The sequence below is a fragment of the Rhinopithecus bieti genome, unplaced genomic scaffold (assembly GCF_001698545.2).
Source record: "Rhinopithecus bieti isolate Rb0 unplaced genomic scaffold, ASM169854v2 scaffold_40559, whole genome shotgun sequence".
Lineage (NCBI taxonomy): Eukaryota > Metazoa > Chordata > Mammalia > Primates > Cercopithecidae > Rhinopithecus > Rhinopithecus bieti.
The window spans coordinates 653,539-676,127 of record NW_016817388.1 but is presented as its reverse complement, the minus strand read 5'-3'; the positions used below and the strand labels follow the sequence as shown (position 1 = coordinate 676,127).

The window sequence follows — 22,589 nt, the reverse complement described above, 5'->3', positions numbered from 1 at the left end:
GATGTCAGCTCACTGCAAGCTCCGCCTCCTGGGTTCACGCCATTCTCCTGCCTCAGCCTCCCGAGTAGCTGGGACTACAGGCGCCCGCCACCTCACCCGGCTAGTTTTTTGTATTTTTCAATAGAGACGGGGTCACACCGTGTTAGCCAGGATGGTCTCGATCTGCTGACCTCGTGATCCGCCCGTCTCGGCCTCCCAAAGTGCTGGGATTACAGGCTTGAGCCACCGCGCCCGGCCGTCATTGCCATTCTTTCAGGCGTCTAATGAAACCTAAAGCTCTCTTTGTACTAACTGCAAGGTTTAATCAGGAGTGGATAATATGAATGTATCTACCATAATGAATTTCAAGTTTTACTACCTGCAGACATTGTCAGTAACTGAATTTCCAGGGTATGCAACTTATAATTGAAAATCTTTATGTTTTAGTTCCACCTGTCATTTTTTAAATTCTTTTCAAAGAATGTCTGTTATAAAAATATGTTTTCTGTCAAAAGTTATGCTTTAGAGGAAACGTTTATCATTAGAAATTAGCAATTTCAACATGTTGGTGATTTGGAATTTTTTGGAATAATTTGCTGTTTTTCAGAGTTGTTGAAATTATACGAAGGACCTTCATTCTGATAAGTAATGAATTTAGTAAGGATGAGGTGGCAATGAGACATATTATTTAAAAGTCAATTTCCTTTGAAATCCTAAGAATCTTCTTTAGACAGACATGCAGCTGGAAATAGCAGGGACTAAACCAACAGGGGATGGAGACCCTGGGGATTTTCTTTGCACTTTTTCTGGCAAGAAGCTCTGCTCTTCTGCTGTTCATCTACTCATCTGTGGGAATTCTATTCTTCAAGTACAGAGGCTAATGGCTGCAAAATGAAGTTTTGCTTATCCTCTCTCTTGCTAGATTTCTTTGAGCATGAAAATTTTACAAGGCACAGCCAAACTGAACCACAAAAAGGCATTGATATTATGGGATTGCATCAATAGCATTGGCTGTTTCATTTCCATTCACTTATCAGACATATTTACTTCTCAGATATTTCCTTAACCGGAATTGACTGTACTATAATTGCCTATTTCTTTGGTCCATTGGCTGTTAACCTTGAAGTGACTGGGGTAGGGCTGGCGAGGCCTTCCCTGTCAGGCCTGACCTCTCACTATGCTGGAGAGAGCGCTGCCATGACAACGGCGACAGATGTCAGCTAAGCAATGTGCACCCTAGAAAGACTCCTGTATTGAGAAAATCGATCTTGTAATGGTGCCACGGAGCACATTCGCTGAACTGCCAAGTGTTCTAGGCTTAATCATTTATTTCATCTAGCAGAGAGAAGAAAACATAAAAGAAATGAAATGAATTTGACCTCTGTCTTTTGAGTGACTTTAGTGCTACACTAAATTCTAGCAAGTGCCTCTTATGAATTTTAAAAAACTACATTAGGAATAACATTTTGAAGTGAAATGACTCTTGTAATGCCAACCCTCCAGAAACATGTTATTTCAAATGTCAGATACCTAATAGTCATTTGCTATTTTCTGTGTATGTCTGGGGGTTAGCTCCATCTTGAGTATGTTTCAGGCAAATTGTTATGAAGAAACCGGGAATGAAGCGGACCAGAGCCTGCTGCTTTGGTTTTCTCCCTTCTTAGCATAAGGCAACTTCTTTTGTGCCGATCATCACGGATTAGCGAGTAGCATAAGCAACGTTTCATATTGACAGCTTTTGAATCCCTCTCAATTTTAGAGTCTTCCAATAGAAAGCTTGTTCTTGTCTCTGTCTCCAGAGTGAAGTTTGTCTCCCTGACAGTTAATCCTGAGACAGCCTTCCATCGCCTTGATAGGCTTGTCATTCATACCTTGACACCTCTCGTTCATCTGAGTCTGGCCTGCTGGATATGCAAATGATAGGAGGACTGAAAATCATAATCCTTCAGCCGTGATGGCTAGTATGTCAACGTCATTATTCTTGGAACAAGCCATTTTGTGAGTAGCTGGGGAGTGGTGGGAGACTGAGTGAGGGGCGGCAGCATGTACTTCTGACCTTTTCATGGCCTAGGTCAGAATTAGATTTTTAAAAAAGCAAATGCCCAAACTGAGAGAAACCCTTAAAGCCTAAAGACTGTAGACAAATCTCTCTGATAACCTTGCCTGTATAAATAAATATCATTTAGAGTGATTATAGTGAAAAGGATCTCTTAAGATTTTCAATGTGATATGTCTGTCTCTTGTGCTGTGGGATATTTTATTGCATTTTTGCCCTCAAGTGGAGCTGACAGGAGCCAAGCTTGTAATTTAAATCAATAAGAACCCTTTACCATGGCCATAAAATACTTGGCTAAACCTTTGAAGTGGCCACAGTTGAATGCACAGTGAACACAGTATAAATGTTCCTTAAGATGTATTGTATGAGACCACTGCTAGAACAGCATTCAAAGGAATTGGCCTTAAGCATCTTTTGTGACTGATGGGAGAGGGTCCCAAATGCTTTTGATCATTTACATGCCTCTCCAAACAGCCCACTTAATTGGCATGTGACCCAGCTGCAGCCTTCTGTTTTCTCCTCAGACATTTCCACTGCCTCTTTGGTGGGGTTTCTGGAATCTGGGTCTCCTTCTAAACCAATAATCCACATCTGACATGCTGTTGTGTCAGTTGCTCCTGCTCATTTCCACTGTAGCCAGGGAAAATAGAACAAAGGCTGGTTGTTCAAACCCATCCTGGGATCGCTGCACAGGCAGTTCAGCAGCACTGGCTAGGAAGTGTTCTTTGTGTAACAGCGAAGGCTGAGGTCGAGGCTTACCTGTTAGTTTCTTTTGGAGCGGCTTGTTTTTGGAGGGATAGTGTTCAGAGAGATGTCAGAATTGAAAAGGCGGTGTTTGCCTCCACTCTGCTTGGCTCTGCTGTCTCCCGCATCCTCACTGTGTGCCTGGCCCTTCCTCCGGCTCCTTCCTGCCGCCTTTGCCTTTTTCCTGTGAGGAGGGGCGGGTGCGTGGGTGGATGTTTCCTGACTCTTGTCCTCTGGTCTCTGTCTCTGTTTGTCCCTCACTCTTTGTCTCTCTCTTGCTCTCAGATTCCAAAGTCTTTCCCAATTCTTCAAAAACAGTAAATAGTGATCGTCTGAATTTGGAATCTGGCCGTGAACTGTCTTGTGTGAGGGACCTGCTGCTCCGGGTGGGAGTGTTGCAGTTGTGATACCAAACGCACAGGCTCAAGGGCAGTCACTCCTTTCCAGATTCATGGGCCAGATACCTTTCCTGGCTGCTGCTTCACAGAAGGCCTGTCTTCCTGGTGAGATGTCAAAGATAGGCATCAGAGTCACAGGCCAGTCTCTACTTTATCTGATGGATCACAACCTTCGCTGTAGTTCCCTCTTGGGATGGCACCTACAGGTATCCCAGTGGCTAAGCAGATGGACACATGTCCTGTGTGACCTCTCCTTTTGGGGAAGGTGCTTTCTGAAAGGCCCATCTGGGCTCAGGTCTGACTCCCCTAGGGGGCCACATGTCATGTCTGTTTGCCACATGCAGTCTGACAATACATTTTATTACCTGGCCTCTGCAAACCCAATACGATTTTGTGACTCCTGGTATTTCAGCTGATGTTTACAAGATTTCTTTTGCCCTTTTGTGAGAACAGAGTAGACAGGGCCTTAAAAACACATTACTTTGTGTTTATAAAGTTAATGTGTATAAATGGCATTTAAAAACGTGTGTATGGGTAAACTATTATAGCCAAAATCAGATTTTAAGGACATATCAACAAGATTCAATGTTCAGAACTTGTTTAGGTCCTAATTTGAAAAAATGAACTGAAAAGATATGCAATGTATATTTAAATAACTGGGGACATTTGCCTACAACTGGTTATTATATAACTGACAAAATATTACGGAAAAGGAAGGCATGGAGTAAATAAAAACCACACTGGCAAGCAATGATAGTTGTGAAAGCTGGGTCATCAGTGGAATAAGCTTTCAGTATGTTATTCTATTTTTCTTTATATTTCTAAATACTCTGTTGCAAAGTTAGAAGAAGTTAGCATGCCTACTCAGGATTGCCTTATCACTACACTTATACCTGTTGTTCAATAAAATTGTATTTCTGCAGGTCTTACCTGTTTGCCTGTCATCCTGTGCTTTTACCTCCCATGTAAACTTTCCTTTGCACTGGGGGCTAGTTCTGTTTCAATGCTGTCTATGCCTGTGGCCTGAACTTTAGCATTTAGCATGGAATTTCTGCCTACCTCATCTCCCCATCCAGACTGTAAACTTCTTGAAAGCAGGACCGTTTCTTACCTTTCAGTGCTTCCTACCTATAATTGTGCAGCGTGAGGCTCAGAGTATGAATGAATTGGGCTAGGCTAGACTGTGCTGTGGTAACACATAAGTCTTGAAATCTCAGCAGCATTATGCAGTAAAAGTTCATTTCTTGTTCCTGTAAAGTCGGATGTGTGTTGGGCATCTCTGTCCCATCTTGCAGCTATGCTCTCAGGAGTGGGTGGCTTTCAGAGAGACCACAGTGGGGGAAGAGAGAGAGATGAGATCCATCAACAGGTTGTATTTTGACTGCCTCTGCCTGGAAATAACCTACAGAACTTCTCCCACAGCCCATAGGCTGGAATGAGTCACCTGACTCCCAACAGCAAGGTAGGCTGGGAAATGAAGAGAGCATTTGGTGAGCACGAATTGTTTCTACACTGCTTCTTACCCCATGTGCATGTTGTCTCATGAATTTCAACATGAGAGAATCCCCGGGGAGAAGGCCTTTGGTCATTTGTGCGGAATAAGAAAATGACAACCAGACCATTTCATTTCCTTTTTTTTTTTTTTTTTGTCCATGCCAGTGGGTTATTTCCTACATAGCTGGAACCCTGTCTGGTTAATGGTAAGATCCCAGAGGGCTTCATGACCACTGTTCAGGCTCTGTGCCTATGACAGTCAAAGGCACAGGGATTATCGCCTGTCTCCATCTGAAAATGTTATAGCTTGACCCTGTCAGGGTGTTGCCAAGCTGGAGGTGCTCCCAGAATAGAGGGGTACACTGTGACTGGGGCTCATGTGGTTAAAATAGTAATAACCAGAAAAACAGAGCATCTGGTCATTGCAAGAAAAGAAGGGCACAACTGCATTACGGTGAGAAGTTCCTTCCTCAGGCAAAGTTGAAAATGCTTTATTTAAGGAAAGGACACCACTAACCAAATAGAGGAAAATGTAGACTCTCAAGCCAGGTGCATATCCCATGTGCGATATGCTGATGATCATCAGCCAAATTTAGTGACTGAGCAAGTGCTAAGGGGTATTCGCCTGTAGATAAATGGTCTGTATGAACAGGTGTTCCCCAGTCTGCCTGTTTCCCTCCCGTTCCACCTGTGGGTGGGGCAGGTTTCCTTAGAAGAGCTTAAGGCCCTGCAGCCTTCCTGGGGCTGGCAGTGAAGGTACTCTTTCGTGCAGAGCCACATGAGGGACGCTGGTCTGAGAGTCTCCTAGAAATAACAGGCAGCCCTTGAAGGGCATTAAGTGGAGCGTGACCTGACCCTGATTGCTTCTTTATTTTTTTATTTTTTATTTTTTTGAGACAGACTCACTCCATCACCCAGGCTGGAGTGCAGTGGCATGATCTTGGCTCACTCTAACCTCTGCCTCCTGGGTTCAAGGGATTCTCGTGCCTCAGCCTTCCGGGTAGCTGGGATTACAGGTGTGCGCCACCATGCCCGGCCAATTTTTGTATTTTTAGTAGAGACGGGGTTTTACCATGTTGGCCAGGCTGGTCTCGAACTCCTGGTTTCAAGTAATCTGCCCATCTTGGCCTCCCAAAGTGCTGGGATTACAGGCATGAGCCACCATGCTTGGCCCCTGGATTGCCCCTGGATGTGGCTGTGTCCTGAGAATGAGCTGCAGGGGCACACTGAAGTAAGCAGGAGGACCAGCTGGGAGGTCACTGAGAGACAGAAGGTTGGTTGCAGGGATGAGGAAAGCAAGGTGGGCTACTCTGTTTGGCAATGAGTGATAACCGTCTCCTCCCCCTCTCCCCTTGGATGTCTAGGCCCAGGCACACTGGTCCCCTGTTAGTTCGTTTCTTCCTCACGGCCTTTGTACCCACTGTGCCCTCTGCTGGAACAACCCCCCGCCCCCCAAGCCTACACCTACTTACCCTTCAATCTCAACTCTGACGTCACTTCCTCAAAAAGCCTCTGGACAATCCCCCGCCAGATAGGTCAGGCCCCTCATTCACAATTAGTTATGTAATGATGTAATGTCTATTTCTTCCATTGAAATGGAAGTTTCTTGAATTCAGGGGTTGTATTTGTCATAAGCACATTAAAAAACTACTTTAAAAGAAAAACAGCATGCTGCCTTGTACATAGTAGGTCCTTAATGAATATTTTTTGAATGAAGTATGTTAGGCATTTTCTTACAGTGTGCTGTCAAACCCTCCTTACAAGCTTGCAACCCCATTTTGTGGATGAGTAAACTGTGGCTCCAAGAACACAAAGCAGGGGAGTGGCAGACCCAGGATTTGCAGCTTGGTCTGTGTAGCGTCAAAGCTCTCATTCTTTCTGTCACAGCAGAAATAAATGAGGTTACTTTATTCAAACAATGTAATTCAGATTATGCCAAAGCCAGAGCACGATGAATTCTTTTTATTGCACTGGCTCCAACCTACTGAGATCAATTTAATTCATGTAGCATTTATGGGATGCCTTGAACTCATTCACTATGTTAAATAGGAGGGCAAGAAAGGGACAGAGCTGGGCTTCAGGGAAATGCCTGTGGTGAGCTGGATACAGAGGGTCCCAGAAGGAGAAGAAGCTGTGTGCTTCCCAGAGGAGTAGGCTGGCCCAGAGCCCAGGTCACTGAGTTATTAGGAATGACCTGCGGAGTGGCAAGGGCCTGCTGTCTCTTGACTCTTGCTGAGGTGGGTAAAACATTTAGGCTGGCTGCTTAATGGAAAGAGCTTGGCTTTGGAGTCGCCCTTTGCTCCTTTCCAGCTGAGTAACATTGGGCAAGCTACTTGCACTCTCCAAATCCCAGTTTCTTCATCTGTAAAATGAAGATAATGGGTCGGACATGGTGGCTCACGCTGTAAACCCAGCACTTTGGGAGGCCGAGGCGGGCGGATCACCTGAGGTCAGGAGTTCAAGACCAGCCTGGCCAACATGGTGAAACCCCATCTCTATAAAAATACAAAAATTAGCCGGGCAGCTACTCAGGAGGCTGAGGCAGGAGAATCACTTGAACCCAGGAGGTGGAGGTTGTGGTGAGCCAAGATCATGCCTGAAGTAAGCACTCCAGCCTGGGCAATGGAGCGAGACTCCATTTCAAAAAAAAAAAAAAAAAAATGAAGATAATGATATTTCACGGGGTTGTGGTGAAGAATTCATGGGAAAATGCATAAAAAGCCTGAGGCTCATTGCCTGGCATATGCTTTTAGCAGATGTCTATAACCATCCTAGGGGGCCCTCTGTAGACAGACTGAACTGGAAGAGGATCACAAAGTGGTGTATTCAGAAAGTCAGCAACCAAGAATACTGGGAACAGTGACATGAACACACCTCTGCTTTTATTTTTTCCTTTTTTCTTCTTGGTTGAGGTGAAATTTACACAATACAAATTATCCATTTTAAACTATAATTCAGTGGCATTTAGTACATTCACAATGTGTGCAACCACTACTTGTATCTAGTTTCAAAACATTTTCATCATCCCCAAAGGAAACATCCACCCACTAAGTAATCCCTCCCCATTTCCCTGACTCCTCAGCTCCTGGCATCTATCAGTCTGCATTCTGACTCTGGATTTACTTGCTCTGAATGTTTCATGTAAATGAAATTGGTTTTGGGGGTTCTTCCATTTTGTAGCATGTATCAGAATTTCATTCATTTTTATGGCTGAGTAATATTCTATTGTAGGTACATATCACATTTTGCTTATCCATTCATCCCTTGACGGATATTTGGATTGTTTCTACCTTATGGCGATTGTGAATAATGTTGCTATGAACATTTGTGTACAGGTATTTGCTGAAGTACCTGCTTTTGATTCTTTTGGGTATATACCCAGGAATGGAATTGTTGGGTCCTATGGTAATTTTATATTTAACTGTTTGAGAAACCACCTAGTTGATTTTCATAGTAGCTGCTCCATTGTACGTTCTCACCAGCAATACGAAAGATTCCAATGTCTCCGTGCTCACCAACACTTATTTTTTGTTTATTTTTGATTATAGCCATCCTTGTGGGTGTGAAGTGGTATCTCATTGCATGTTTTTCCCCCTTATTTCACTGTGGTTTTCATTTGCATTTCCCGCCACCCCACCTTTATTTTTTAAATTCAGAAGAGTTGTTTGTTCTTCATGACTTCTTTGAATCCTTAGATTATCCCTGATGGTTTATGTACAAAAGAGGTTTCTGTGGGGAAAAAAGACCCTCTTGTACAACTCTGGTAGGATTTTAAATTAGTACAAAGTCTGTGGAAGGTCATTTGGAACACTCCCCATTGAAATTACAAACGCACACACTCTTTGATCCAGCAGTTGCAAGTCTATGAATCTGGCTTATGGATATACTCCCATGTGAACAAAATGATGTATCTGTAAGGTTATTCATTGCAACATTATTTATAATAGCAACAGATGGGAAACAAAATAAATGCCCCTCAACCGGGAACTGGTTAAACAAATTTTGGCACAGCCATACAATGGGATCCAGTACAGCTGTAAAAATGATGGAGACACCTCTTTGTGTGCTGGTATGGAGGGAATCCCAAGACATATTGTTAAGCAGAAAAGGAAATCAAGATGTAGAACAGTGTATAAATAGTCTGCCCTTCATAAAAAAATGAGAGAAAAAGAATATGTGTGTGTATATATATGTATGCATATATAAATGCATGTATTTCATTGAATATTCATGAAATACCTTTGTAGAAAGGAAATTGGTGGTGAGAGACAAAAGTGGGAAGGACAATTTTTACTGTATATCTTCTTGTGCCTTTGGAATTTCAAACTCTAAATATATTTCCTGTTTGAAAAATAAATTAAATTAAAATGAAGATAACTCATAAACACCTAGAAATCTCATTAATTTGGGCTCTGATAGATCTGATTTTATAGTGATTTCAGTAGGACAAGGACTCTAATATAAGCTTTGCTACACAAAGTGATGTCAGGGACAGGGCTGCAAAAGAAAGAATTCAAGATCTCATCCCTCCTGCTTCCACTGCAGTCCCGACTGCAGCCTTAGCTCACTGACTTGATCACAGTTTCAACTTGAGTCAGGCTTCCCGAGGCCACCCTGAATGATTTCCCACAGTTCCCCTTTGCGCTGGTTCTGAGAGTCCTGCCCTTGGGCTTGCCCCAGCAAATGGTGCTCAAACAGAAACCAATGGGACTGAGGTATGCAGAGGAGCAGGTACAGCTCTAGGCAGTGGAAAGAAACTATGTCCAAAGTAAGTCTTTGAACTTGAGGTTGGGCACTCTGTGGCACCATGTTATCCAAGACCTCTGAGTAGATCAGATGGCAGAGGAAAAGAAGTCTTAGCTCTGTCACTTTCTTGGTCAGTGTCTTTGGGCAAATCACCACATGCCTCTGAATTCCTGTTTTCTCATCTCTAAATGGGGCCAATACATGCAGGACTGTTGCATGTAGATGATGAGATGTTAAGAGGACTTTTCTTTCCTTTTTTTTTTTAACCCCCAGAAATGGGGTCTTGCTCTGTTGCCCAGGCTGGAGTACAGCAAATGGTACAGTCATGGATCACTATAGACTCTAATCCTTGCGGCTCAACCAATTTTCCTGCCTTAGCCTCCCGAGTAGCTGGGACTATAGGCATGTGCCACCATACCTGGCTAATTTTAAAATTATTTGTAGAGATAAAGTCTCACTATGTTGCCCAGGCTGAAGAGGGCTTTCTTAATATAAGCCTTATAAAATGCTGTAAAAACATGAAGGTTATCTTGAAAGTCACTATGAAAAGTCCACATTGGTTAAACATCACCGATGTGCTTACTATGTTTGAGAGCTGGAGAGATGACAAAGAAGAATAACAGATTCTCCACCCTTCAAGAATTTTGAGGACTCATAGGCTAGTGAGAGAGGTGGTTGTAAAGACAATTAATTACAGCAGAGTGCTAAGTATAGAACAGAACAGAACACCAGGTGTAGGGGTGCAGGAAGGAGGAAGGCACAACTACACCTGGGGTCTCAGCAAAGGCTTATGAGACCAGAATATGTTAGGGTTGAATCGTGAAAGGGAAGTAGGAGGTTGTCAGGCATGTAGGGGGCATTCTGGGTGGAGGAAACAGTCTGTGAAAAGGCAAGATGGGCAAAAGGATAGAGTTATGGGCAATTTCAAGCAACTGGTTGCTGCAGAGTTTGGGGTATGTAGGTGGGAGCTGAGGTTGAAAAGGGATGACCAGGTCACATCTTGGAGACCTCTTTTATGGAGGACACAGCTAAATAATGCAGTAAGAAATAAAACAAGAATAGGTAAATATGGCAAGCAATCCTTTTACAGATCCCTCTCTCAGACATAAGATACTAAAACACACTGAGCTTCCAGATTTTTGACTCCCTGTGAGATGCACTGGGCGTGAGTTTTGAGCATGTCCTTGTGAGGAACTCCAGCCAGCAGTCCTGGACTTTGAGCCATCCCACGCCAGACTGCAGATGATTCCAGCTCCTAGTCATGGAGTCACTCCAGTCAAATACCAAAATCCTTTGGGTATTTCCTACTGAGGTCCTGGATGAGGCATCCTCACTGTGCCCATTAAATGATTCCCAGAATCTGTGAGTACAGGCAGTTGTTGTACCCCAGGATGAAGTCACTGATGTAGAACAGAGAAAGGCCCTCACGTTGAGGATAGCTGCCTGTGGGAAGAGGATCATCTGCCCAGGGCATGTCCTAAGGTCGTACGATTCATGCTGCTGCCACTGGCCTTTCCAAAACCCAGACGCCATCATGCCACTCCTCTGATTTAAAAGTTGCTGCGGGTCCTCTCTGGCTGCAGAATGTAGCCTAACTGCTCAGTCTGTTGCTCAGGTTATTCGCAGCCCAGCGCTCACCTTCGCCCAGAGCTTCCTCTCCTGTGACCCTCCCCAGCAGCTCCGCGTCCTCGCCTCTTTGCTGCTTGGGGAAAGCATACTCCTCATTCAGGGTCGGCCAATTCCAGCCTGTCCTCACAGGCAAAGGAACAGCCTCCTCTTCCTGGCTCGCTCAGCACTCAACACTTTCTTCTTAGAGCTCTTTTCAGACCTTCATTTTTGTGTCTGTACTTTGGAAAGACTGTGATTTCCTGGAGGGTAGGGACCATGTCTGACTCATGTTTGTAGTCTCAGGGCCCAGCTCTGTGTCCAGTTCAGTAAATGTTTTAGATGATTGAATGGATGTCTGGGTGGAAGGGAGGTGTGATCCCCAGCAAACACCTGAGTGAATGTTTTCCAGGGGTGAGTCAGGAGTGGTCTGTAAGTGCTGTTCTCTACTGCTTTGTCTTCGGCTGTTTTCGTTTCATTCTCTCCCTCCTGCATTGCTCCTCTTACACTCATTTTTAAAATATGTCTTTCTAAAATTAAAAAAAAATTAATAATTAAAAAATAGAGATGGGATCTTGCTAATTTGCCCAGGCTGATCTTGAAATATTGGGCTCAAGCAGTCCTCCTGGCTCGACTTCCCAAAGTTCTGAGATTACAGGCATGAGTTACTGCACCCAGCCCATTTTTTTGTGCACCAATTTTTAGAAATAACTGCCATGTTGGGGTTTGTATATTTGGGGCATAGATACCCAGGTAATACCCCCATCCCAGAAGTTACTTCGGTTGTTCTGTGGATGATAAATCAGAGACTTAAACTGCAGATTTCTCTTTTATATGTCTTAATTGACTATATTAGGAATTATTAGTTACAATGAAAAGGAGAGGTAGAGAAAACATAATTCAGTGTTCTGACACAAGGCTGTTTCCTGTGGTCCACAGGCTACTTTTTTTTTCTATTTAAAATTAGAAACTGATGATACTTTCACTTTTTCCCTTAGGAAAATATTTATGGATTTAGTGATCTTACTTTGAGGGTAATTCTCCAATGATGCTGCCTAAATGTTTCTCCTTTAATTTCATCCCAAGGCCAAGCTTTAATGCTTGAAATGATTAGTTCACACTGCAACTAATTTAGAATTTGAGTTAACACGAACACAGTTTGCATGTATACTCTCGTAAGAAAGGTTTGAAATAACCCTTTATCTGCAAGGGTTCAGTATTGCCAACACGCAGCATTTCATCCAAATTTGTCACCATTTTACAAATGAAGGGCTCAAGAAATCAAGGTCTTTTGAATCATCAGGGCCTACTAATTTTTTTTAAAGACTAAGTGCTTGTGATGCATGAATAGGTGATGGAGATGTTTACAAATTTCAGTTTTTAGTCCATTGATCTCATTTACTTATTAAGAGTCATTTATAGAAAATTCAATCCAACCAAGTACCTGTATAAGGTAATGTAAGCAATGACTTTGTAAACTAGTAAAAACTATGCCAGGTATCATTGACATCTGCATGTACTTGTAAATCCAAGACTGCATTTTAAAAGATGTAGACAATCTAGATGTATTTGCCTACCATTGTGTTACAAATAAATCTATATATTTTTTCTTTTTATATTTTTTAATTAATTAATGTATTTTTTATTATACTTCAAGTTCTAGGGTACATGTGCACAACGTGCAGGTTTGTTACATAGGTTTACATGTGCTGTGTTGGTGTGCTGCACCCATTAACTCATCATTTACATTAGGTATTTCTCCTAATGCTATCCCTCCCCCAGCCCCCCACCCCACGACAGGCCCCGGTGTGTGATGTATATCACAATTATTTTTCATATTAAGATAAACAAAACCAGAAAAGGTGTTTCTACTTTTTGTATTTCTGCTTTTTGTATCCTATATCCTGGAGAGAAACCGACTTTTGCAACCCAGCTACCTGCATTTTCAAGTCAAGTAAACAAACTTGCAATCCAAAAGTATAAGCAGCACCTCTGCTGGAGATAAGAAGTGGCTTAGACATAAACCCATCACTACCCCTCCCACAACCTGCTTCTCACCTCATCTTTCTTCCAGCAAAGCTGGTTTGAAGGCTCTGGACTTTGGATCATGGCCTCAGGCCGCTGTCCTGGATGGCTGGTCTCAGAAGACCCTCTGAAAACCCAAAGCAGCCTCGGCTACCAGGGATTCACTTCTCATCTTAAAAATATTCTTTAGAGGCGAGATTTAAACCTTCACTTTCTAGGCTCTAGAGTTCCCTTCTCAGAATAACAGGTGGATTACACAGATGGCTGCATTCTCCTTACAGCGGCCACAGGATCTTTAAAAATGTAAATCATGTCCTGTAACCTGCCTTCCCGTTGCATTTCAGATATCCGGTTTCCTCACCCAGGCCTTCGAGGACCTTTGGGATCCTGCCCTGCTCTTCTTGCATGCCTGGCTTGAAGCTCTTCCCCTCCCAGACTTGCTTTTCCCCTCCCAGCCTTGCTCTTCTCCTCCCAGCCTCGCTCTGCTCCAGCCCCACTCTCTGGTCTGGCCTCAGACATGCCCAAATTTCTGCCTCCAGGGACTTTGTGCGTCAGGTATTTCTGTCTAGTACATTCTTTTCTTTTCTTTTCTGTTTGTTTGTTTGTTTGTTTTGGCATGCAACCATGAATTCCTCCCCTTTAGGTCTCAGCTTAACCCTTACCTGACCACCTGGTCTACACTGGCTTCCTACAAACCCTTCTGTATTGTCTCACTCCATATCAGTCTTTATTACAGCAGCATTGTCGTTCTCTCCTGGGCCTTTATATTTGGTCATGACTTCTTTACCTATCTCTGTGCTTCCCCACCTGACTAGAAACTCCATGGGAGCAGGTACTTCAGTCATCTGGGCCTTGCCGGAGACCCTGCTCTAAGCTGGTATTGCTGGCATTGCTAGATGCCCAGCTAGACCACACGTCCCAGCTTCCCTTGTGGCTGTGCTGCTGGGTGGCTAAGTCATCACCTGAAGAGCGGGAGAGGAAATGATGTGTTTAGCTTCTGCCTCATTTGCTCAGAAGGCATTCCCCAGCCCTAGACATGTACCCGCTTTTCCCTCCTGAGGACAGGAGCATGGCAGTGCCCATGATCAGCCTGACTGTGCAGACAAGGACACACTCTGGAGGGTGGCAGAGCAACTGTATGGACAGACATGGGCCTAAATGACCACATGTGGCAGAGCTTCCACCAGCCTGGACCATTTGCCTTGAAATGTTCCATGAGTGCAGAATAAACCTGTGTGTCTTTAAGCCACTATACTTGGTCTCTTTGTCATGTGGCTTAGCTTTCGGCCAGACAGTCGAATCAATAGTTATTGAATGAATGACTGAATCATCAGAGGCTCGCCAATTTTACCTGGTGCCTTCACTGCCACAGGGGTAAGGGGGGAGGTGGTCATCACCGGGAATCATTCACTGAGCACCTGCCGTGTACTGGAAAACACTCACCAGGAACTTTTCTGTACTGGTTGGGTATCTTCATCTTTTCCCATCTGAAAGCTCCCTGTGGCCTGAAGTGATGTCTCACTGCACTGTTGATGGATTTTTCTCTACCGTCCCAAGGAAACCAAACTTGAAAGAATGTCACGAAGCATACAGCATGTAAGTCATGCTCTTCATGTGAAGATTCTAAGTTGTTCTATTGTGAAAGATCTTGTGTGAAACAGAAATGTGATCTTATAGACTGTGGTAGTTTGTGACCCACATTATGGCAGAGAGTTCTGCCCACTTAATAGTGCTATACTTACTTCCAAAGTTAATGTCTGCGACATTTCATACTTGAACTTCTAATGTTAGGTAAATTTTTCAGAAACTCTTGGTCCACAATGATGGGTGGTTTTGTTTGTTTATTAAACTTTTGGGGAGCATATTAGCTGGGAGTAATGATTTTTCTAAGAACTGCCAGTTATGGCTTTAATTTTGGGGAAAAATATTTCCTCCTTTGCTATGAACTTCTGTTTATTGGGTGCTGGTGTATTTTTCAGCTCTACTATATTTGACAAAAGACATTTAGTAAAGCTGTTCAGTTAATTTCTTACCTCCTCCCAGAGGTAGCATTTTAACAGAAGATATCAGGGATGGGCACAGTGGCTCATACCTGTAATCCATAAGCCATTAGGTGGCTGAGGTGGGAAGATTGCTTGAGGCCAGGAGTTCGAGACCAGCATTGGCAACATATTGAGTCTCCATCATTAAAAATATAAAAAATAAAAAAATACAAAAGTAACCAGGCATGGTGGCATGCGCCTGTAGCCCCAGTTACTGAGGAGGCTGAGGCAGGAGGATCACTTGAGCTCAGGAGCTTGAGATTGCAGTGTGCTAAGATAGAACCACTGTGCTCTAGCTGGGTAATAAAGTGGAACCTTGCTTCTAAAAACAAACAAACAAACAAAAAAAGAATCCGAACAAAACTAGACTGGACTCAGGGGGCCAGTGCCTTTTCCAGCTTACTTTCTGCTATGTATCCTGCACTTAGACCCAGATTTGCCAATAAACCAAAGACAGAACATGCAGGATTATGCAAGAAATGTACAACATCGGATACTTTCAGTGACTTTTGTCAAAATTGAAACACCTCCCTTGACTTTAAATTTCATGAGTTCCTAAGTAAAGACTAAAATCTTTACAGATGTATTGAAACAATATGCATATCATAAGCCCTACCATTTCCTGAGTTTGGCCAGATTGTGGGAAAATGTTTTGAGTCTACTTGAGTCATCAGGAAAGTGGCAGATGAGCTTCCTGTGGGCAAGAATAAGTCAATGCACTCAGGGAAAAATACTCTTAAACTCAAAATCAGGACACATGACTGATGAGGTTGACAATAGAAGGAACTATTTAAGATTGAGGCCTTGTTGGAAAATCCAGGAGGCATCCTTGCTAGACTTGCAGGCTGAGGGTTCTGAGTTATTGGTTATGACTGAATTTGTAAGAGTGGAAATGAGTTGTGGAGGCTGATTCCTGACCTGCCTGCGGGCTGCTGCCTTGGCAAGGGTCATCTTTGTGCTATTTCTTGCCATCATTGTTAGCAGGTGCAGCAGCTTTGGAGTCCACATGTGGACGAAACTTTACAGTCTACAAAACATAGTAACATTCACAATCTCATTTGATTCTCAGATACAGGAATGGAGAAAAGATACTTTTCTTATAGCATCGTATCAATAAGTGACACAAAAGTTATTAACAAAATATAGCAAATTGAGTCCAGCAATAGATGGGATTTATCTCAAGAATATAAGATTCTTTAAACATTTGAAAATTAATTACTATAATTTAATAAGTTACAGTATATGGGGAACATATGTAATCATCTCAATATAGATAGAAAATGCATTAGGCAAAACTCAACACTCACAGTAAACCAGGACCAGAAGGGGATTTCTTCAACCTGATATGAGGACAGCTATGAAAAATCTACAGGTAACATATTTAGTGGTAAAATGTTAAACCCTTTTCCTGTAAGAGTGGGAATGAGGCAAGGGTGTTCACTCTCACCACTTCTATTTAACATTGTACTGGAAGACCCAGCTAGTACAATAAGGCAAGAAAAAAGGGGCATACAGATTGGAAAGGAAGAAGTAAAGCTGTCATTATTTGTAGATTGCATGACTATCTACATATTATTGCCATTACGAAGATGAGGAAAGTGAGGCTCAGAGAGATGAAGTGATTTGTATGAGCTCAGGCAGGTGTGAAGGATGGCACTGGCACTCAAACTTAGATCCCCTGACTCCAAACCCTGGAATAAAAGGAGTGACTATTTCATTCACTTAAACCTAAAGTAAAGTTTCAGTTATGCTTCTTAAAGAAGATCCAGTGGCATTGGACGTTTTCCAGAGCAAATCAACTAAAATGAAAGTGGGAATGCAGAAGGCTTATCAGTACAGGACAGACTAACTGGCTAGGCTCTTTAGCCTGAGCACAATAAAGTGTGGACAATATGGGACTAGGGTGACCATGGACTCATTTGCCAGCTCCTGAGATGGCAAAACTATTGATCTCAGTAAGTCAGGACTGGTAAAAATACTTTCTCACAGTAACTTCAATATACTCATGAAACTCATTGTCAAGAGATGGTGCAGGATAGAAAAGGTTTAGAAAAAAAGATGTTAAGAGATTCATAACTAGGCTGACCATATCATTTATCATCATAACTGTGACTCATTTGAGAGAAAGAGGGTGCTATTAGTAATTGCCCTAGGTCAACAGGCATAAAGACTGTCCTGGGCGAATTAGGACATTTGGTCCACCAGCCTATAATAGATATAAAGGAGACTGGCATGTTTGGGTGCTGGGGAGTGGAGAGGCACATCAATAACATCAGTTTTGTAGCATCTGTTCAGGCACTGGCCAGGCGACTCATGGTGCATGTCTTAGGGCCTGGAACCCCTACTAGGAGAGTCAGATCTTTGCTGCCCCTTCAGGTGTTCCTGGCCCTTGCTGCTAATTGTAATAAATAAGAACAATAGCGATCATGTGTTGAGCACTTACTACACACCAGGCACTGAGAAGTGCTTTATGTGAACAATTTCATTCAACAATCCTAGAAGGAAGGCACTATTCCTACCTCCATTTTACAAGTGAGGAAACAGCGTGTCAGAGAGGTTGAGTAACTTTCCCAAGGTCACTCATCTGGGAAGTATTGGAGCTGAGATTTGAACCCAGACTCTCAGCCATGATGTTAACCAGTCTTTACCTTTTCTCTTTTGGGTTGCAGGCCAATTCAAGGACCCAGGTGTCTGGCATAGGATGAGTGTATGGTTAGACAGCGCCAGAGTGGAAATTGGGGAACCTCAGTGACATCCCAGCCTCCATATCAGCCTTGAGCCCACACCAAGAGTCACACAGAAGCACAGAGTGACTGCTGGTAACTGCTTAGAGTAGACATGACCCCGGTTTTTGGCCCAGAGCAGCGCCAGCTTCCAGAGCAAATCATGGAGTGAATTATCCAACAGCTTTGTTGTGTTTATTATTGCATCGTTTTGCCGTGTGGACAGACAGGAATCTTGTCCCTCCAGATACCTGGGTAATGTTCCTATAACTACCCAGGTCATTTTTGGGCCAGGCAACCCACGTTCAATTCTTTTCATCTTTTTCCATCAGTCAATCCTTAATTATTTTTATTGCTTTTCTCTGAACTCTGTTCAATTTGCTGGCATATCGCTTTTCGGGTAGTGAGATACCACAAATGTTCTTCAGAGAAATTATAATCTCCTGTGCATGATGTAATGCTTTGGCTTAGGAAGTTGAAAATCACAGCAGCAATTTCAGCTGCTATTGGTATCATAACCCGCGATCAATTTGGTCATCTCCAATTAACTTGACTTTTTTTTTTTTTCAGTGAAAGTAAGTACGTGGCTCAAAGTCAATATGATTTATATCTGGACTATTCCAAGGATATGTATATATGTATGTGTGTGTGTATTAAAAGCAAAAAAAAAAAAAAGAAGAAGCAAGTTCAGGAAGCAAAAAAGAATGTCTGGTCTTTGCTCATTACTGATCACCCACAATGTGCCAGACCCCAGCTGCTAACTAAGCTCAAGAAGAATCTTATCTTGAAATGTTTAGGACATTTAAAATATTTTCTTCATTAAAAATTACTCTTGTTTTCCTTGAAACCCTTTAATGATTAAATTTTTACTCTCCTGTTCCTATTTGTAGATTGAGAGCTTTCTTTTCTAGTAACAGTGACCCACTGTGACTCAGGTTATAACTATCTGTGGCTTGATTATTTCAAAGTTAATTATGCTTTGGCATGAATAATTACATTAAGCAGGTTATATTAGAATACTCACCATGTAATATTCTTTTCTCATAAGTAAAAATGGAAGACTGAGTTAACTTGGAGTTGAAAGAAATTAATTTGAATGATTTGCCCTCCCTCAGATTTAAGCCACTTTGGTTACTTCTTTTTTCCAAGATGACTTGTTTTTTTCAAGTCTATTTGTCTTTAGAGCAGCTTTCTTTTCTTTTTCTTTTACCTTGTATTATTTGCACAAAGTTGGCTGTGTATTAGTTCCAAAATGATGGCATTGTCTCATGACAATCACAGAGGCAGTTTTAAAGTTCTGTTATTTAGCACATAATAAAAAAACACCAGGAACACAAAGCTTCTCCATGAGGGATGGCTCACTAGTGTATAGAGTTGAATTATGCAGAGCTGGATCTGGCCACCCATCATCTCTTGTCCAGATGATGGCTTTGAAATGGCCTCTCAGAAAGTCAGAGCTGACCTCAGGCCTGTCCACAGCCCCAGCAGCTGTTTCCTGCCTCCCAGTCATCTCATGATGGAATGCAGATCTAGTTGATGTTTTCAGCCCTACGGATCACTTCCTTTTGTAATTTAGACCCATGAAGGCCTTCTCAAATGGTTTTGTTCATGGTGTAAAAAGTCATTTTCTTCCAAGAATCTACCTATGTTTCAGAGTTGGCCTCATTTTCTGCAAGGTCAGCTTTACCTGGGGTTGGCAGAGAGATGATTTGGGACATGGATTTCATTAGTGCATTTTGTTTAAAAACGAATACAAATCACGTTCTTTGGTGTGTGTCTTTAGTTGAAAACACCACCACCACCACCATCACCAAATGCTACCCTAAAAACTTCTCTGCAAAGTCATGACAATATCCTCTTCTTGCAACTCCCCTGACTTTGTGTCTTTCTGTAATGCACAGTATAATTTATAAAAGTGTGAGCAACTGTGGAATTGTTCTCCTAATAGATTCTGAAGATTCCAATTTCCATTCTGCCACACAAGACTGAAAATCCACTTGTGCTCACTTATCTGTATCTGTACCTCATCCCCACGCTGCATCAAAAATCAGGTTCAGGTGCAGGTTAAGAGCACGCATTTACCTCCGGAATATGGGACTTATTAAATATCTCTCCACAATTAACATCACCATATCAATAAGAATTATCATTAGGTCCTGTCAATCAGGTGCTAAATTTTGCTTCAGGGAAACAAAACAATTTAAATTATAGCAAGTGCTCCCCTTCTTTTTTACTTGCTTCTCTTTAAATTGGATAATTATGTGGCTTTTCATTAGATTCCTCTAAGCATAATAGATCACGATATTCACCCTTTGACCTTGGTGATGAATGTCTCTGGTGAAAACATGTGACAAGCAGTGTTCTAATGAGAACAAAATACTGGATAACTGGAAATCTTGTATAATGAAAGGAGGAAGCAGGAGGGAAACATAACCTTTAAGGTTGATGCACAAAATATATTTGTAATGAGGCAATAATATGGGCTGGAGAGAAAAGGGGCTAGTTTTGTTTCTAATAGTGTGGATGGAAACGATGATTTTTCTCCTTTGGAATGTGAAAAACAGTGGAGAAACAGACATTTCAGGAAAGCTGTGCATCAGAAAATTCTGGTCTCGACTGAATTGTAAGCACAGATGGAGTGAATCTGCTGGCCTAAGGGGGGATTCAAATGACTCGCTGAGCCTTGGAACACCTGCACATGGCAGTCTGAGGGTACCTTTCATTGTATTGCTTTCTTTATGGGAGTTCCAAGTGTAAGGACAGCTTAAAAAGGAAACAGTTTGGTCTCAGGGGATCTATAATTGTATTGGGGCTGTCAAGAAAGGACAAGAGATGAATGGGACACCCCCAAAACTTTCCAACCTTCCTCTCTTGGTCAGTCTCTGAACAACCTGCCCTGTTGGAGCTGGGACACCACCTACGTCTTCAAAGTCCTCTTTCTCTGGTGTGAAGAGAAGTTGGGGCATCCTAAAGGTGGCCCTGGAATGTCGCCAGAGGTCAGGGACAGGCCAACGACCTCTAGCTTCTTCTTCTTGGTTCCTCCCCCAAACCCCTGCACACCTGGATTTCCTGGATGGCTACTTATTGGGCTGACCCAGGGACAGCTTTGCTCCTTGTGGTGATGGATGGGGGACTTCCCATCAAATCAGCCCTTGGTACTGTGATTTGCTCTGGAGTCATGGAGACAGGTACTTTGCTTCTTTTAGATTTCCTAGATGCTTCTCTCTCCATTTACTTTATACAGCACAAGGGTAGCCCATTGTAAAGCCATTCATCAAGGGTATGGATTTGCTGTATCATCTAAGGACATGGGTTTGTGGCAGGAGCTACTTGTTAAATGCACAAGCTAGGCTGTGCTTGTTTTAGAGTGGAAGAAAGAGAGCTGGAAACTACCACCTACTAAGCACCCATTTTGTGCCAAGCACTCTCCCAGGCTCTTGATACATGCTCTGTGATTGAATTCTCCCATCAAACCTTATCCTACTTTATGATTTGGAAAATGGCCCAACCTGACCAAGAATGACCTGAGAGCAAAGCTGGGATTTGACTGCAGCTTGGCCTGACTCCTAAGAACATGTCCTGGAGGTTAAAGGTAGCACAGAATGTAACACTTTTACCCTCTCGCAAGAACCATGCCTTTACTGTAACATTATCCCCAGCTTACCTTTCCAGGTCTTGATGGAATCAATTTGGATTATACGGACTTAATATTATTACCATCAATCTTGTTAGTTGTACAGTTTATTTTGTTTAACAGAAGACATGTAAGAGAAGAAACAGCTGCCTCTATAAATTGATTTCTTCCGGTGAATTCCAGTTTGGGAGAAGAATTTGCGGTGAATGATGTATGTGCTTACAGTGGATTAAGAAACCGACCAGGCTCAAAACCATGGTTCCTTTTGTTTATCTGCAGATCTGTCCTGTTTAAGGCAAAATTCACCCTGGGCCTTCACCCCTGACCTCTACCAGGTGACTTTTCATGGAGACATTCTCACGGCCAGCAATCCTTCAACTCTTTCCACAGAAGGCTGCCAGGAAGAGAAATGTCCAAAGTCCATTTTGAGCTCTCAGCCTGGGATTTAGCTGCGATTTTTCATGGTCACTGGGCAATTACTGGCATACGAAGCCAAGGAGAAGCAAGAGAGGGAAGGCTCTGCTTCTCTAGTGAGATCATCATCTTTCCATCAGTCACTGTTAGAGACATCTCTGGTTTCTGTGCCCAGCCTAACTGCACAGAAAAGAGATCTTCTGGCTTCTCCCTAGTTACCCATATGCGGAGAAACAGAAAACGATGGGTAATCATGGTTGTTGTAAGTACTTGGGGGTTCCAGAAGGTGTCCCTAAGAACTCTATAAAGAGGGGCTGTCGTTTCTCTGAGATTTAAACCTTTAGCACAAAACGGATCAGAGTGGAGGTGCTGGAAGTCATCCGAAGGAGCCGAAATAGTTTCCAAGCCCACACTCTCAATTGCAACTTGTTTGAACATTTTATTAGCAAATCTAAAGAAATAATGTTTTGATCAGAAAGGAGAGGGTTTACTCAGCATAGAAGCAGGACAAAAAAAGGGACTCAAAGGCAAATGTTAGCAGGGCCTGCCCAAACCTTGTCCAAAAGAGAAGGAGCTAAAGTCAATTGACTTGGGTAATTTCTAGGCCTCTTGAAAGATGCATCTCCAATATGGTGACAGAAACCATAGATATCACATGTCTGTAATCAACAGATTTCAAGGATTCAGGTCCCGTTGGGAAGAACATCCCATCCTGTCATGGTGCCACTT

At 42.7% G+C, this 22,589-nt stretch overlaps 1 long non-coding RNA gene across 2 annotated transcripts in view; it reads left to right on the top strand.

Moving 5' to 3' along the window:
- Window positions 1-22,589, top strand: part of LOC108517869 (uncharacterized) — a 52,386-nt gene that overhangs the window by 9,527 nt on the left and 20,270 nt on the right. The window contains exons 1-2 of one of the 2 annotated variants that reach the window (XR_001882229.1): window positions 1,807-1,977; window positions 17,759-17,908. This is a non-coding gene — a long non-coding RNA (uncharacterized LOC108517869). Of the gene's footprint in view, window positions 1-1,806; window positions 1,978-17,758; window positions 17,909-22,589 lie in introns of those variants that run through there. The other variant, XR_001882227.1, reaches the window with a different exon arrangement.